The following is a 10,226-nucleotide window of genomic DNA, read 5'->3' as shown; positions in this document are numbered from 1 at the left end:
AAGGACAAGAACATTCTTGTTGAAGCAGATCCTGAACCTGAAAGGACTCTGAAGAGGAAGCTAAGGGAAGCTAAAGCACAACTCTCTGGAGAAAATCTGACAGAAATTTTTGAAAAAAAAAGAAGACAATATGGCCGAAAATAATAATAATGCAAGGAGGATGCTTGGTGACTTCACTGATGCAACAGAATCTCAATTTCTGCCATTGGAGCAAACAACTTTGAGCTTAAACCTCAATTAGTTTCTCTGATGCAACAGAACCGCAAGTTTCATGGACTTCCATCTGAAGATCCTTTTTAGTTCTTGACTGAATTCTTGCAGATCTGTGATACTGTTAAGACCAATGGGGTTGATCCCGAGGTCTACAGGCTTATGCTTTTCCCGTTTGTTGTAAGAGACAGAGCTAGAGTGTGGTTGGACTCTCAACCCAAAGATAGCCTGAACTCTTGGGATAAGCTGGTCACGGCTTTCTTAGCCAAGTTCTTTCCTCCTCAAAAGCTTAGCAAGCTTAGAGTGGATGTTCAAACCTTCAGACAGAAAGAAGGAGAATCCCTCTATGAAGCTTGGGAGAGATATAAGGAACTGACCAAAAAGTGTCCTTCTGACATGCTTTCAGAATGGACCATCCTGGATATATTCTATGATGGTCTATCTGAGTTATCAAAGATGTCACTGGACCATTCTGCAGGTAGATCCATCCACCTAAAGAAAACGCCTGCAGAAGCTCAAGAACTCATTGACATGGTTGCAAATAACCAGTTCATGTACAATTCTGAAAGGAATCCTGTGAATAATGGGACGCCTATGAGGAAGGGAGTTCTTGAAATTGATACTCTGAATGCCATATTGGCTCAGAATAAAATATTAACTCAGCAATTCAATATGATCTCTCAGAGTCTGAATGGATTGAAGGAATCATCCAACAGTACTAAAGAGGCATCTTCTGAAGAAGAAGCTTACGATCCTGAGAACCCTGCAATAGTAGAGGTGAATTACATAGGTGAACCTTATGGAAACACCTATAACCCCTCATGGAGAAATCATCCAAATTTCTCATGGAAGGATCAACAAAAGCCTCAACAATGCTTTAATAATGGTGGAAGAAACAGGTTTAGCAATTGCAAGCCTTTTCCATCATCCACTCAGTAAAAGACAGAGAGTTCTGAGCAGACCCCATCTAGCTTGGCAAACATAGTCTCTGATCTATCTAAGGTCACTCTAAGTTTCATGAATGAAACAAGGTCCTCCATTAGAAATTTGGAAGCACAAGTGGGCCAGCTGAGTAAAAGGGTCACTGAAACTCCTCCTAGTACTTTCCCAAGCAATACAGAAGAAAATCCAAAAGGAGAGTGCAAGGCCATTGAATTGACCATCATGGCCGAACCTACAAGGGAGGAAGAGGACGTGAATCCCAGTGAGAAAGACCTCCTAGGACGTCCAGTGATCAACAAGGAGTTTCCCTCTGAGGAACCAAAGGAATCTGAGGCTCATCTAGAGACGATAGAGATTCCAATGAACCTCCTTATGCCATTCATGAGCTCTGATGAGTATTCTTCTTCTGAAGAGAATGAGGATGTTACTGAAGAGCAAGTTGCCAAGTACCTTGGTGCAATCATGAAGCTGAATGCCAAATTATTTGGTAATGAGACTTGGAAAGATGAACCTCCCTTGCTCACCAATGAACTGAGTAATCTGGATCAACTGAGATTGCCTCAGAAGAAACAGGATCCTGGAAAGTTCTTAATACCTTGTACCATAGGCACCATGACCTTTGAAAAGGCTCTATGTGACCTTGGGTCAGGGATAAACCTCATGCCCCTCTCTGTAATGGAGAAACTGAGAATCTTTGAGGTGCAAGCTGCCAGAATCTCATTAGAGATGGCAGACAACTCAAGAAAACAAGCTTATGGACTAGTGGAGGACGTGTTAGTAAAGGTTGAAGGCCTTTACATCCCTGCTGATTTCATAATCCTAGACACTTGGAAGGATGAGGATGAATCCATCATCCTTGGAAGACCCTTCCTAGCCACAGCAAGAGCTATGATTGATGTAGATAGAGGAGAATTGATCCTTCAACCGAATAAGGACAACCTTGTGTTTAAAACCCAAGAATCCCCTTTTGTAACAATGGAGAGGAAGCATAGAAAGCTTCTCTCAGTACAGAGTTAACTAAAGTCCCCACAGTCAAACTCTAAGTTTGGTGTTGGGAGGCCTCAGCCAAACTCTAAGTTTGGTGTTGAACTCCCATATCCAAACTCTAATTTTGGTGTTGGGAGTCTATAAAATTGACCTGATCACCTGTGTGGCTCCATGAGAGCCCACTGCCAAGCTATTGACATTAAAGAAGCGCTTGTTGGGAGGCAACCCAATTTTTATTTATCTAATTTTATTTTTATTTTTAATGTTCTTTCATGTTTTATTAGGTTCATGATCATGTGGAGTCACAAAATAAATACAAAAATTAAAAATAGAATAAAAAACAGCAGAAGAAAAATCACACCCTGGAGGAAGGACTTACTGGCGTTTAACGCCAGTAAGGAGCATCTGGCTGGCGTTTAACGCCAGAACAGAGCATGGATCTGGCGTTGAACGCCAGAAACAAGCAACATCCTGGCGTTCAAACACCAAGAATGCACCCTGAGAAGAGCTGGCGCTGAACGCCAGAAACAAGCATAGAACTGGCGTTCAACGCCAGAAACATGCTGCATCTGGGCGTTGAACGCCCAGAACAAGAATCAATTCAGCGTTTAAATTCCAGAAATGCATGCAAAGGCGTTTTACATGCCTAATTGGTGCAGGGATGTAAATCCTTGACACCTCAGGATATGTGGACCCCACAGGATCATCTCAGCATCTGTGGACCCTACAGGATCCCCACCTACCTCCACTTATAATCTTCCCTCTTCTCAACATTCATCCTCTCTTCCCAATAAACACCCTTCCCTATACTCACATCCATCCACTCTTCCCCATAAACCCCACCTACCTTCAAAATTCAAAATCACTTTCCCACTCACTCTCACCCATATAGCCGAATACACACATCCCTCCATCTCCTCCATATCTTCTTCTTCTTCTTCTTCTATTCTTTCTTCTTTTGCTCGAGGGCGACCAACATTCTAAGTTTGGTGTGGTAAAAGCATAGCTTTTTTGTTTTTCCATAACCATTCATGGCACCTAAGGTCAGAGAAACCTCTAGAAAGAGGAAAGGGAAGACAAAAGCTTCCACCTCCGAGTCATAGGAGATGGAGAGATTCATCTCAAGGGTCTATAGCTCAGTGGTAGAACATTTGACTGCAAATCAAGAGATCCCTGAGATACCTCAGGGGATGCATTTTCCTCCACACAATTATTGGGGACAACTAAGGATGGAGCACCAAAAGCACTCCATCACCCTCCATGAAATTAGAGAAGATCAAAGAGCAATGAGGGAGGAGCAACAAAGACAAGGAAGAGACATAGAAGAGCTCAAGGACATCATTGGTTCCTCAAGAAGGAAACGCCACCATCACTAAGGTGGACTCATTCCTTGTTCTTAAATTTTCTATTTTTCATTTTCTTATGTTAAATGTTTATCTATGTTTGTGTCTTTATTACATGATCATTACTGTCTAAGTGTCTATGCCTTAAAGTAGTGAATATGAATCCATCACCTCTCTTAAATGAACAATGTTTTAAAAACAAAAGAACAAGAAGTACATGGTTTCGAATCCATCCTTGAAACTAGTTTAATTATTTTGATGTGGTGACAATACTTTTTGTTTTCTGAATGAATGATTGAACAGTGCATATGTCTTTTGAATTTGATGTTTAAGAATGTTAAATATGTTGGCTCTTGAAAGAATGATGACAAGGAGACATGTTATTTGATAATCTGAAAAATCATAAAAATGATTCTTGAAGCAAGAAAAAGCAGTGAATACAAAAGCTTGCAGGAAAAAAAAGAAAAAAAAAAGAAAAAAAATGGCGAAGAAAAAAGAGAGAAAGAAAAAGAAAAAGCAAGCAGAAAAAGCCAAAAGCTCTTAAAACCAAAAGGCAAGAGCAAAAAGCCAATAGCCCTTAAAACCAAAAGGCAAGGGTAAATAAAAAGGATCCAAGGCTTTGAGCATCAGTAGATAGGAGGGCCTAAAGGAATAAAATCCTGGCCTAAGCGGCTAAACCAAGCTGTCCCTAACCATGTGCTTGTGGCGTGAAGGTGTCAAGTGAAAACTTGAGACTGAGCGGTTAAAGTCAAGGTCCAAAGCAAAAAAAGAGTGTGCTTAAGAACCCTGGACACCTCTAATTGGGGACTTTAGCAAAGCTGAGTCACAATCTGAAAAGGTTCACCCAGTTATGTGTCTGTGGCATTTATGTATCTGGTGGTAATACTGGAAAACAAAGTGCTTAGGGCCACGGCCAAGACTTATAAAGTAGTTGTGTTCAAGAATCAACATACCGAACTAGGAGAATCAATAACACTATCTGAACTCTGAGTTCCTATAGATGCCAATCATTCTGAACTTCAATGGATAAAGTGAGATGCCAAAACTATTCAAGAGGCAAAAAGCTACAAGTCCCGCTCATCTGATTGGAGCTATGTTTCATTGATATTTTGAAATTTATAGTATATTCTCTTCTTTTTATCCTATTTGATTTTCAGTTGCTTGGGGACAAGCAACAATTTAAGTTTGGTGTTGTGACGAGCGGATATTTTATACGCTTTTTGGCATTGTTTTTACATAGTTTTCAGTATGATTTAGTTAGTTTTTAGTATATTTTTATTAGTTTTTAATTAAAAATCACATTTCTGGACTTTACTATGAGTTTGTGTGTTTTTCTATGATTTCAGGTATTTTCTGGCTGAAATTGAGGGACTTGAGCAAAAATCAGATTCAGAGGTTGAAGAAGGACTGCAGATGCTGTTGGATTCTGACCTCCCTGCACTTAAAGTGGATTTTCTGGAGCTACAAAACTCCAAAGGATCACACTCAACCCAAGAATGCCAAGGAGTTGGAGATCTTCCTCCTTGGAGAAGTTTCTAAGTGACCAATGAAGCCATGCAAAGTCCAACTTAGGACTCTAAACCAAAGTGCTTGGTTGGAGATACCTCACCATGGTAACATTGTTCCAACTCTATCTTTTGTTTATAGCTTTTTGAATTATTTACTTGTGATATGATGATTAGCTTAGGTTTGGCTTGATAATTTTGAGTTGAATAAGTTGAATTGCTTGTGGATTATGCACTTGTGCTTGTTTGAATGATTTGGGGTTGGCATGTTGATATGCTTAGAGTAGGTACCTTAGTTTTGAAAAGAAATTTTTTTTTGTGAAACAAGGCATCTGTGCGTGCACACAACGCTGCATTTTTCGCCATCTGTGCGGCCGCACAAGACTGTGCGTCCGCACACTCCTTTAAATGCCCTCTGGTTGCAGCGCTAGCACAGCATGTGCGTGCGCGCTGCTCTGTTTTCTGTGACCTGAGCGTGCGCACAGCCTTGTGTGTACGCACATGTTCCCTTTCTTGCGTTATCTGTGCGGCCGCACAGACGTGTGCGTCCGCACACCAATTGGAAACCCCTCTGGTGCGAGCGAGGGAACGGCCTGTGCGCGTGAACAACCTCCCCCAATTTTTGCCCCTGTGCGTGCGCACGGACCTGTGTGCGCACGCACACAAAAAAAACCTTTCTGTGCGAGCGTACGTCTTTGTGCGCCCACACGCCTTAGTGCAACCCCTCTGCTGGGGGCGACCGCACGCTCTGTGCGCTTGCATCCCTTCCCTTTTCGTATTCTGTGCGTACGCACCAGATTATGCGTATGCACACACCCCTCTGATTTGCGACGTCTGTGCACGCGCTCCCTTCTGTGCGTTTGCTCACTCTGATATATCCTCTCTGGTCGCAGGGATCACGCTGTATGCGTTCGCACCCTTCTAATTGTTGCTTTCTGTGCGTCCGCACAAGCCTTTGTGCGCCCGCACACATCTCGTTTTGGGCGTTAATAGGGTAACCTGCCCTGTCGAGAGCCAGTTCTCTTCTTTTCTCCTTTTCCTTTTCTCTTCATCGCTGCTCTCTCTCTTCTTCGCCCAGCCTTCGGTGATCCTTTCGCCGGCCACCGCCGGCAACCTCTCTCTCTCTCTTTCTCTTACTTCTCTTTTCTTTTCTTTCTCTCTTTCTCTTCTCTTTTCTTTCTTCACCACCGGTGAGTTCCCTCGTCCAGTGCTTTTCCTTTTTTTCCAGCGAACCCAACCGCCGTGAGCTTACAGTGGTTATAACAAGTGCCATTGTTCCTCCCTAATTCTTGTTCTCTTCAACCTCTATACCTCAAGTTCTTGTTTTTCCTTTCTTTTTATGTTAATTTTTGCAATTGTTTTCATTTTCTTTTCCGTTGCATAAATTAAATTTATTGCCGTTTTTGTTTTCGTTTGTATTGCAAAGTGTTGATGCTTGATTGTTGGGTTGATTATGATCAAGTTTGAGCTTAATTGTGATGAAATTGCACAATGCATACCACATGTTCGATGAAATGCCTCAATGAATATTTTGTTTGATTCATATGACTTGGCCATCATATGCTTTCAATTTTTTCTTTTGTTAGGCATATTGTATGAACTGTGCAACTTCAATTTTGAATTTTGATGTTGATAAAATTGTTTTATCAATGCATTTACTTGCTTGTATGCTTTAAGCTCAACCACCCACATCTTTCAAGACTTGTGTACTTTGCTAATGGGTGATTTTAGTTGCAAATGCATTGTGTTTGTGGAATCTAAGTTTCATTGTTCATCTTGGAATTCCAATTGGGTAACCACTTTACAAATATTCAACTTTTGATGGTGTCTTGATCAAACGTCTTTTGGCTGTAAGTTAAGAACATTGTACATGTGATTACCACTTCTTGAGAATGAACAATTGACATTTTCCCTTTGAATAAATGGTTATTGTTCTTGTACAACCTTTTTTTCAATGAACTTTTATGCCGACAACTTCAATGACCATTTCATTCAAAGAATTCAAGGAATCAAATGGTGCTTGCTTGAAGTTGCTTTCATATCGATGCATTATATTTGCAACTTGAGCACTAATTTGCTAAGCTTTGAACTTTGAGTTGCTTAAGAGTGTGATTGTCATTGTGTCCGGCCGGTGTGTGTGTTCCAACTGCGCGCACCATTGAAATATACACACCGCCTTACTTGTTAATCACACTATTTTCAAGCTTCCAATTAAGAATTTAGTTTTCTTGACTTCATTACTGCTTTTTCATTGATCTTAATTTATTGTTGTCCTATGGTCTTGAAATCGTCACTTTACCGGTTGTGCAACCTACAACCCGCCCATCCAGACTTTATTTCATGGATCGCCCGAGTGATAACCCGAATGTCTTGGTCAACTAGAGAGCTGAGTTCCAATATGAAAAATTTGAGAAAAGGTCAATCCATTGGGAGCGGACGCTTAAGGTTCCGAGCAAGTACAAATCGGTCATCCATGAACAGATTGCCTCACTTCATTGGGAGTTTCTTGAGCAAGACCCAATTGAAGTTAATGAAACCATGGTGCGGGAATTCTACGCTAACTACCAAACTTGGGAAGCGGAGTCGGTATTCCTCCGGGAAAAGAGGTTGGATGCTTCCAACCGAGCTCTCGAAGCTATTCTGAAGATCCTCCACATTCCGCCTGAAAAAAATGAGTATCTAGGAATCAAGGCGAATGTGTTCAAGGGGAGGATGTCTTTGGCTCTTATACTTGAGAGAATTGGCCGTCCCGGTGCTTCATGAGAGTTTAGCAAAGGGAGGAAATATGTTCCCACTAGCATTGCTTACTCCAATTTGAATGCCGAAGCTCGTATATGGCATCAAATTGGGGCGAACTACATCATTTTTAGCACCCATGCTACCCATGTCAGATTCAAGATTGCTTTGCTACTTTGGGCTATTATGGAAGGAAAGAGCATAGCCATTGTGCCTTTGATACACCCATCGATATGGAAACTGATTGAGAAGAAAAACATCAGCATTCCTTTTCCATCGATGGTGATGCGTTTAGCGACAGCAGCGGGGGTAGAGGGGCATCCGACGGACATAATGTTCGAGGTTCCAAGAGGCAACAAGTTCATTTCAAGGGGAGATTTGGAAGGATCAACAGACACAGCACCCTCCAAGAGAAAGACACTCACAGCACCACCATCAAGTCTACCAACTTCGTCAACTGCTTTACCGTTTCTCTGACCTCTTCCGGACTTATTCCAAGACATCTTACACAATATCCACCGCATGGAGCATTTGGAGCAAAAGCGTTTCGAGTGAATAGCGGCAAAGGTAGAAGAAAAGACCCCGGCCCACCTCCTAAAGATTCATCCGAGCTAGCTGGAGAGGAGTATGATGCAGTTGACAAACCCTTTTCCGAGACCACCGGCTGAAGGTGGACCCCTAAAGGTCTCATTCTCCCATATCGTAAGCTTGCACGAAGGACCGTGCACAAACTAAGTGTGGGGGAGGATCATTGATTTCAAGGGGGGTAAAATTTCTCTTTTCAAAGCATTTTGCAATGTTTCTTTTATGTCTTTTTTTTTTCATTTTGAGTAGTTTTATTTCTACTTCATCTTGTTTGGCTTGTTTGTAAATATTTCTTTAATATTTGTAGTAGCTAATATTTGCATGTTGCATGATAGAATGAATAAGTCGGGGAAACACCAAGGAATTTTCATGAAATCTTCTTTTCTAGGACATACCATTGATTGAATTGAAGAAAAAGTTGTGTTTGCCAACTTGCTTGGAGTATTTTGTTTGTAGAACATAGAAAAGAGCTAGAACAACATACATTGTGAGATTTGAGCTCTAATAGATGGTTGCGTTTTTCAATCATAATATTTGTTCTTGTGTGATTATACTCCTTTCGATTGTGATCATTGATTTGCATGATTCTTTATGTCCTGTATTTGTGTTTGGATGCATTTAGCATGATTGAGGTTATCTTTGATGTTGAACTCACTAACCTATATGGCCAACCCTTGCATTCACCTTTGTGAACCCCTTTGAGCTTACGAATCCCCCTTTTTTTTATGATGTTAAGCACATTACTCCCCTTAAGCGAAAAATCATAGATGTCCCTGAATTACTCTTTGATTAGCTTGGGTGGATTAGTGTGTATATTTTAAGTGTGGAGGAATTTTGGGAAACATGGGTGATAGAGGCATGAACTCATTGTGAAAATTTTTTTGGCAATTAGGTAATACTCATGCATTTCATTAAGTAAGACATGTGCATCTATAGTTCAATAAAAAAAAACTAGTGCATAATAAAGTATGAAATAAAAAAAGTATGCATATGTCATGTTTTGAAAAGAAAATGCATGAGTAAGGTGAGATAGAAAAAAATGGGTGGATAGATTGTATGGTTATGTGTATATAGGTGATATAAGATTAGGTGGGCACTCAAGCTAATCAAAGAACTAATTCTATGTTCTTACGTCTCATATTGTATCTTCTTGCAAGTTGTTTAATTGAATAATTTTGAAAATTTCAATTCAATTCTTTGGACATTGATCTTCGTGCATGAACTCTTTTCATTGGCCCTAAAGCTTTCTTGTGGTGGAGTGGAATTTCATGGTTTGTTTCTACTAACTCTCATCATAGTATATATTGGTAAATAGCCTAAGGATAGTTGCATGCATTTAAGTAGTGTATAGAATAAGTCATTTTCCCTTTCATCTATCTCCTTTGAATATGTTTAACACGAGGACATGCTAGTGTTTAAGTGTGGGAGAATTGATGAATCCATATTTGATGATGATTTTTGGTTAGAATTGAATGGATTTCATCGTATAAACTTGCACTTATTCCCTTGAATAGCATGCTTTTGAACTTTCCTCCAAATTTGTGCTTGATTATGAAAATATGCTCTTTTGTGCCTAATTTAATCTATTTTATTCCATTTGCCTTCCATTCGATGCCTTGATGCTGTTTGTGAGTAATTTCAGATGTATAAGATAGGAATGGTTTGGAGAAAATGGAAGAAGAGCATGCAATGTGGAGGAAATATGAAGAATCAAAGGAGATGAGCACAGTGATGTGTGCGTACGCAAAGACCTACTTGCGTATGCACAGCCGCCAAATTAGAGCTGCGCGTGCGCGTCGATTGTAACAACCCTGATTTTCGAGTATGCGCGATCTTTTCTGAAGGCACGGAATCCTCCGGAAGATCAGTAAAGGGAACACCTCTGTTGTATCATCAAGTATCTCAATCCTCATTGTCA

General features: G+C 40.6%; 1 non-coding gene across 1 annotated transcript; it reads right to left on the bottom strand.

The window, feature by feature from the left end:
- Positions 1-504: 504 nt before the first annotated feature.
- Positions 505-612, bottom strand: LOC148567549 (small nucleolar RNA R71). Its single transcript, XR_015883077.1, has one exon. It is a non-coding gene; the product is annotated as a small nucleolar RNA R71 (small nucleolar RNA).
- Positions 613-10,226: the final 9,614 nt, after the last annotated feature.

This window comes from Arachis ipaensis, chromosome B4, assembly GCF_059453495.1.
Source record: "Arachis ipaensis isolate K30076 ecotype BB chromosome B4, ASM5945349v1, whole genome shotgun sequence".
NCBI classification, from domain to species: domain Eukaryota; kingdom Viridiplantae; phylum Streptophyta; class Magnoliopsida; order Fabales; family Fabaceae; genus Arachis; species Arachis ipaensis.
This window is presented reverse-complemented; position numbering and strand designations above follow the sequence as displayed.